Below are 8254 nucleotides of genomic sequence, written 5' to 3'. Positions count from 1 at the left end.
CACGACGGTACGATCCTTGAGCAAGCCGGTACGACCCTTCAGCACGACGGTACGACCCTTGAGCACGACGGTGATGACCCTTGAGCACGAATACACGACCTGTACGCATGATAACCTTGTCTTTGACCTTACCCTTGAAAAAACAGTTTTATGAGTCAATTCTTGTTGTTACGTGGGTCAGTTGAGCAGTGTTAATGGCAAACTGTTCATGGAACACAACACATTTATACAATTAAATGACAACACACAATTGTGATAATGACTCATTCATCATTATCAAGTTACTATAGACCTTAGTGTAAAGTATATATATATATATATATATATATATATATATATATATATATATATATATATATATATATATATATACCTAATAGCACCAGATACGTTTTCTGTGCGTTCGAGGAATGTCGGGACACAGACGAAAAGAACATGGGAGGCTGGTGCTCGCCATGTCGCAACATGAACGTACAGAATATTTATCACAAAGACCTGATGTGTGTGAGAGTGATATTGTCCATCCTGAAATATCACTAGGATAATCTGGGATTTAAAGGGCGTGTACCAAAGGATATCTGTCTGTGTTGCTGGAATGCAGTTCACCTTCGTGTTCCCCCCTCCCTTCCCTCCACCCCTTCCCTCCTCCTCCTCCTCCTACCCCCACTCTGAGCTTGACCCTTGACCTCTGGTGGTCAGTATTGGCTCTGCTAAAGCCACATGCAATGTATGCTAAATTTTTAGTGACGCGTGACTGCCCCTGTGGGGTAAGGAGATGCCGTCTGGCGTAAGAGGAGAGGGTTTTCACACACACACACACACACACACACACACACACACACACACACACATACACACACACACACACACATACACACACACACATGGGGATTTTATGGAACCATCTCCCTTCTCTTTAAGGGTCAAGGGTTCGTGTGTAAGAGGCACTTAGGGATCAGGTAGCTACGCCTCCATGTCAAATCCTATTGGTGTCTACTCTCACTCCCCAATATAGAACATCTCTCGAATATCTTTGTCTGGCTCCATGAATATCAAATATTTTGGGAATGTTGGCGTGAAGAGGATTAAATAAAGTGGGGGAAAGTAAGATATATATATATATATATATATATATATATATATATATATATATATATATATATATATGCTTAATGTTACATATACATCAAATCCAATACAAAACTACAGTGTGTTGTTACAGTAAGATTACCGTAAGCTGTAGCCCCAGTTAAACCAGTACAGTTCATTGTATGCGATGGAGTAAAGTGCCTTGCGAACTTCAGTACATAACATAGCACTGTCTTGCCCTAGTGTGGTGTGTGCAGGGTTCCAGCATGTTCCTGGTGGTTCATCTTGCTGCTCAGATACGCAAGGTCGTGGGTGTAGCGGAGGTCGTGGGTGTAGCGGAGGTCGTGGGTGTAGCGGAGGTCGTGGGTGTAGCGGAGGTCGTGGGTGTAGCGAAGGTCGTGGGTGTAGCGGAGGTCGTGGGTGTAGCGGAGGTCGTGGGTGTAGCGGAGGTCGTGGGTGTAGGGGAGGTCGTGGGTGTAGCGAAGGTCGTGGGTGTAGCGAAGGTCGTGGGTGTAGCGGAGGTCGTGGGTGTAGCGAAGGTCGTGGGTGTAGCGGAGGTCGTGGGTGTAGCGGAGGTCGTGGGTGTAGCGAAGGTCGTGGGTGTAGCGAAGGTCGTGGGTGTAGCGGAGGTCGTGGGTGTAGCGGAGGTCGTGGGTGTAGCGAGGTGTGACTCCTGCGACGCATGTCGTAAGGCAACGCTAACGACGTGGTTGGCGTTGGATTGTTAGGTGCTTCACACGCGTGTCATGTGTACACTCACCAGGAAACAGGAGGCAGTGGTTAACCCAGGGGGAAAATGATGGTTCACTTGTTTGTTGTACGTTGATATAATTCTCTCTCTCTCTCTCTCTCTCTCTCTCTCTCTCTCTCTCTCTCTCTCTCTCTCTCTCTCTCTCTCTCTCTCTCTCTCTCTCTTAACTATGTATATTCCAACCGATTGGCTTCCTAAATTCAATAAAACCCTCTTTATTGTATTTGTTTATCATTATTCACACACACACACACACACACACACACACACACACACCTGTATAGCGTCACACACCTGATAAAGACCTGTCTGTTTGGTTAAGGAGCCACGTATGAGCGTCCGTACAGAAAGGAGGTCAATACTCCTGTATTGTGTATACGTGTGAGGGTCACGCGGCATTCCTCCCATACTATGTATACCTCAGTGGTGCGTTACGGGGGTGGTAACGAGGGTATACTCCAGTGGCTTGTTACGGGGGTGGTAACGAGGGTATACTCCAGTGGCTTGTTACGGGGGTGGTAACGAGGGTATACTCCAGTGGTTTGTTACGGGGGTGGTAACGAGGGTATACTCCAGTGGCTTGTTACGGGGGCGGTAACGAGGGTAGTGGGGAGTGGGAGAAGAACAGGGGAGAAGAACAGAGGAGAGTGGGAGGGAGGGAGTTGAGAAATGATGATGCGAGGGAGAGGGAGTTAAGGTGGTGAGGGGACGACCTTCGTGTGGTGATGGAGAAAAATTATGAGGAGGGAGAAGATGGGTAATGATGGAGAGGGAAGAGGAGGAGGGAGAACCTAGGAATGATGGAGGGGGAGGATAGGTGGGAGGGAGGAAAGAGGAGAGGAGGGAAAGGAGGTTAAGAAGGGATAGAAGAATAAGAGGGAAAGGAAAGGAGGGTTTGATGCGACGAAAATGGGAAACCGAAGCTAAAATCAAGGAAGATCCCGTGACCGAGAGATGATGAGAGAGAGAGAGAGAGAGAGAGAGAGAGAGAGAGAGAGAGAGAGAGAGAGAGAGAGAGAGGACTGGAGGTAATGTGAAGATAGGGAAGGAACCTCATTATGGATGGGAGAGGGGTTGCCAAGTGTCACAGGAGACGGAGCTTACTGAGGAGGCTTGTGTGTGTGTGTGTGTGTGTGTGTGTGTGTGTGTGTGTGTGTGTGTGTGGTGCCTTTCTTAAAGAGAGCCAGGCGGAAACACAAGGAGACGAGGGGGGGGGGGGGGTAGGAGGGCCAGATAGAAAAAAAGAATGGATTTGTATAGCGATAAGGACTGAGGTAGGAGAGATAATGACATATATACAAAGAGACGCTTAGAGATAAGAAGGAATTTAATCATGGGTTGTAGGGTCACGGTAGAGATGTGTGGGACTGGTAAGGCATGATGCATTTGTATGTTGTTATTGTATCATGATCACAATTGCTGATATACTGATATATATATATATATATATATATATATATATATATATATATATATATATATATATATATATATATATATATATATAGTTGAGAGTAAATGTGAATAAGAGCAAGGTTATTAGGTACAGTAGGGGTGAGGGTCAAGTCAATTGGGAGGTGAGTTTGAATGGAGAAAAACTGGAGGAAGTGAAGTGTTTTAGATATCTGGGAGTGGATCTGTCAGCGGATGGAACCATGGAAGCGGAAGTGGATCATAGGGTGGGGGAGGGGGCGAAAATTTTGGGAGCCTTGAAAAATGTGTGGAAGTCGAGAACATTATCTCGGAAAGCGAAAATGGGTATGTTTGAGGGAATAGTGGTTCCAACAATGTTGTATGGTTGCGAGGCGTGGGCTATGGATAGAGATGTGCGCAGGAGGATGGATGTGCTGGAAATGAGATGTTTGAGGACAATGTGTGGTGTGAGGTGGTTTGATCGAGTAAGTAACGTAAGGGTAAGAGAGATGTGTGGAAATAAAAAGAGCGTGGTTGAGAGAGCAGAAGAGGGTGTTTTGAAATGGTTTGGGCACATGGAGAGAATGAGTGAGGAGAGATTGACCAAGAGGATATATGTGTCGGAGGTGGAGGGAACGAGGAGAAGAGGGAGACCAAATTGGAGGTGGAAAGATGGAGTGAAAAAGATTTTGTGTGATCGGGGCCTGAACATGCAGGAGGGTGAAAGGAGGGCAAGGAATAGAGTGAATTGGAGTCATGTGGTATACAGGGGTTGACGTGCTGTCAGTGGATTGAATCAAGGCATGTGAAGCGTCTGGGGTAAACCATGGAAAGCTGTGTAGGTATGTATATTTGCGTGTGTGGACGTGTGTATGTACATGTGTATGGGGGGGGGGGGTGGGTTGGGCCATTTCTTTCGTCTGTTTCCTTGCGCTACCTCGCAAACGCGGGAGACAGCGACAAAGTATAAAAAAAAAAAAAAAAAAAATATATATTGTAATAGGTGGAGGGAACGAGGAGAAGTGGGAGACCAAATTGGAGGTGGAAAGATGGAGAGAAAAAGATTTTGTGTGATCGGGGCCTGAACATGCAGGAGGGTGAAAGGAGGGCAAGGAATAGAGTGGATTGGATCGATGTGGTATACCGGGGTTGACGTGCTGTCAGTGGATTGAATCAGGGCATGTGAAGTGTCTGGGGTAAACCATGGAAAGCTGTGTAGGTATGTATATTTGCGTGTGTGGACGTATGTATATACATGTGTATGGGGGTGGGTTGGGCCATTTCTTTCGTCTGTTTCCTTGCGCTACCTCACAAACGCGGGAGACAGCGACAAAGCAAAAAAAAAAAAAAAAAAAAAAAAAATATATATATATATATATATATATATATATATATATATATATATATATATATATATATATATAGTCTATCCTTCGGTCATCCCAGAGGAGCGGGCCATCCGTGCCATGGTCAGCCTGTGGCTTCTATCCACACCATCTCCCTGAGGCTGGATAAGGACCTGGTCGGGGTAGAATTTTGATGGAGTTCCTGTAATAACGAGACAACAAACGACCACCTCTCTCTCTCTCTCTCTCTCTCTCTCTCTCTCTCTCTCTCTCTCTCTCTCTCTCTCTCTCTCTCTCTCTCTCTCCGTCCCTCACAGCAGCACATCAGTCCTTCAGTACCCCTTCCATCCCATCCCTCTCCCCCCAGAACTCCCATCTCTTCCCCACCCCCTTCCTCCCGACCTGCTCATCATAACACAAACGTATCTAGCCCTCTTACTCTCCTAACTCTCCTCGTAACTCTCCTAACTCTCCCTGTAACTCTCCTAACTCTCCCTGTAACTCTCCTAACTCTCCCTGTAACTCTCCTAACTCTCCCTGTAACTCTCCTAACTCTCCCTGTAACTCTCCTAACTCTCCCTGTAACTCTCCTAACTCTCCCTGTAACTCTCCTAACTCTCCCTGTAACTCTCCTAACTCTCCCTGTAACTCTCCTAACTCTCCCTGTAACTCTCCTAACTCTCCCTGTAACTCTCCTAACTCTCCCTGTAACTCTCCTAACTCTCCCTGTAACTCTCCTAACTCTCCCTGTAACTCTCCTAACTCTCCCTGTAACTCTCCTAACTCTCCCTGTAACTCTCCTAACTCTCCCTGTAACTCTCCTAACTCTCCCTGTAACTCTCCTAACTCTCCCCGTAACTCTCCTAACTCTCCCCGTAACTCTCCTAACTCTCCCTGTAACTCTCCTAACTCTCCCTGTAACTCTCCTAACTCTCCCTGTAACTCTCCTAACTCTCCCTGTAACTCTCCTAACTCTCCCTGTAACTCTCCTAACTCTCCCTGTAACTCTCCTAACTCTCCCTGTAACTCTTCTTCCCCTACAGGAACGCCTCTTTCTTGACTTTCCTTAACCCTCACCGCCCTCTCAGTGTGTGTGTGTGTGTGTGTGTGTGTGTGTGTGTGTGTGTGTGTGTGATGGACTATTTTCAGTGACCAATAAACACAGTAGGAGGAGGGAGTTGTACATACGTGGGGTTCCGTCTCTTGTGTGTGATTATATTTGTATGTTAGTGTGAGGGATTAATATTGATTATCAAACAATAGTTGCACTAAGATCACCAGCTGGTAGGATTAATATTCATCATTAATCAGTAGTTGCACTAAGGTCACCAGCTGGTAGGATTGATATTAATCATTAATCAGTAGTTGCACTAAGATCACCAGCTGGTAGGATTAATATTAATCATTGATCAGTAGTTGCACTAAGGTCACCAGCTGGTAGGATTAATATTAATCATTGATCAGTAGTTGCACTAAGGTCACCAGCTGGTAGGATTAATATTCATCATTGATCAGTAGTTGCACTAAGGTCACCAGCTGGTAGGATTAATATTCATCATTGATCAGTAGTTGCACTAAGGTCACCAGCTGGTAGGATTAATATTCATCATTGATCAGTAGTTGCACTAAGATCACCAGCTGGTAGGATTAATATTCATCATTGATCAGTAGTTGCACTAAGGTCACCAGCTGGTAGGATTAATATTAATCATTGATCAGTAGTTGCACTAAGATCACCAGCTGGTAGGATTAATATTCATCATTGATCAGTAGTTGCACTAAGGTCACCAGCTGGTAGGATTAATATTAATCATTGATCAGTAGTTGCACTAAGATCACCAGCTGGTAGGATTAATATTAATCATTGATCAGTAGTTGCACTAAGATCACCAGCTGGTAGGGGGCAGTGTTGCCATCTAGCCGCCTTCAGCCATGTGAGTTATACAGTCAGTGTTCCTCCTGTGCCACAGGTGTTGCCAACTTTCTTACAATGGATCCCAAGAATTAATTAGATGAGATCTAGGGCCTAATGACCCCCCCCCCCCCCGCCCCCCGCCTCTTTGACTTCTATCTCTCTATTCATTATTCATGTTTTTTCTTCTTAACGAAGGACAGAGACTTAATTGGCTCATTTGTACAGGGCTTACGGTACTGTGATATATATATATATATATATATATATATATATATATATATATATATATATATATATTATATATATATATGAAGGTCAACATACAACGCATATCAACTGATTCCACACACACACACACACACACACACACACACACACACACACACACACACACACACACACACACACACACACACACACACACACACACACACACACCCTCCCAGTGTACCTCACCAGCCCGGAGTTGTGTACGATCATTTGGCTTGTGTTCTCAGCGTCATTTAGTGGTGGTATTAACGACCCATTCCCTCATTTCACATCAGTAAAAGCTAAAGTCATCTCACACGTTGTGGAACCTCCCTCATTGTGAGGACATACTTCATGAACTGTGTGTTGATTGATTTCGTCTTAAGTTGAAAAAGATTCCAAAAGTCGACCACAGGAAATGGGATTTTCTGTGCCACTCAGGTTTAACCCATCACCATAGCTGGTCTGTGGTCGTAAGTGTAGCCTTAATTTGCATATTAAGTTCCTTTGGGTCTGTGTTTCCAGGAACGACTGGCTTTGCCTTGGCCACCTCACCTCGCCTTTCCTCCGCCGCCCAGCTGGTGACCGCGGTGTAAAATGCAAAACAGATTCAAATTGCCAGACTACGTAAGAGACGGAGAGGAACCCTCTGCCCACAGTGACGACGACAGCTGTGGGTACTCTGTGAGCACAGCTACCTCTGTAGGGGTGGGCTGGGGTCGGTCTGTCTCTCTGTCTCTCTGTGTTTTCCGCTGATGGCTGCCTGAATTCATTAAACCGTTCTTTATTTGTTTTTTATTTACACACACACACACACACACACACACACACACACACACACACACACACACACACACGATATATATATATATATATATATATATATATATATATATATATATATATATATATATATATATATATATATATATATATATATATGTCTCCCCTGATGATGTGATTATTACACGAAAGTGCACTTGGGAACTTCTCGTGTTTTATTTTCCCAGTGGACTCATAGGAATATATATATATATATATATATATATATATATATATATATATATATATATATATATATATATATGTATATAATGATAGTTTTTGCTTTTCTGTTTCAGAATGATCCATGTAGTTCAACGCACACAAAAAGACGTAAAAAAAAAAAAAGAGAGGAATTTCCCTTCTGGACCTAAATGTGTTGGTAGCAGTGAAGTGTGGGTGTCACTGATGGAGGAGGTAAGTGATGTAACAGTGACATTAGAAACATTTTTTTTTATGTTGGAATGTGGCGTGTGCTCCAGTTTCACTGCTAGTCTTATACTTTTTTAATGTATAGAAGTTTCACTTCTTCTCTTTCACTGCTGTTTCCTAGCTTACGTTTCACTGTTAATGATTTACTGCTTCTGTGTAATTGCTCATATTTCACTGTTGTGTCTCTCCTCGTTTCACTGCTTCTCTTGGCATTTTTTCGTTGTTGCTGATTTTATA

At 44.1% G+C, this 8254-nt stretch overlaps 1 long non-coding RNA gene across 1 annotated transcript in view; it reads left to right on the top strand.

Annotated features, from left to right (window-relative positions):
- LOC139746662 (uncharacterized) overlaps window positions 1–7989 on the top strand; it is a 78132-nt gene extending 70143 nt beyond the window's left edge. The window contains exon 3 of the long non-coding RNA XR_011712187.1: window positions 7885–7989. This is a non-coding gene — a long non-coding RNA (uncharacterized lncRNA). The remainder of the gene's footprint in view (window positions 1–7884) is intronic.
- The last annotated feature ends 265 nt before the right edge of the window (window positions 7990–8254 follow it).

The sequence above is a fragment of the Panulirus ornatus genome, chromosome 5 (assembly GCF_036320965.1).
Source record: "Panulirus ornatus isolate Po-2019 chromosome 5, ASM3632096v1, whole genome shotgun sequence".
Lineage (NCBI taxonomy): Eukaryota > Metazoa > Arthropoda > Malacostraca > Decapoda > Palinuridae > Panulirus > Panulirus ornatus.
This window is presented reverse-complemented; position numbering and strand designations above follow the sequence as displayed.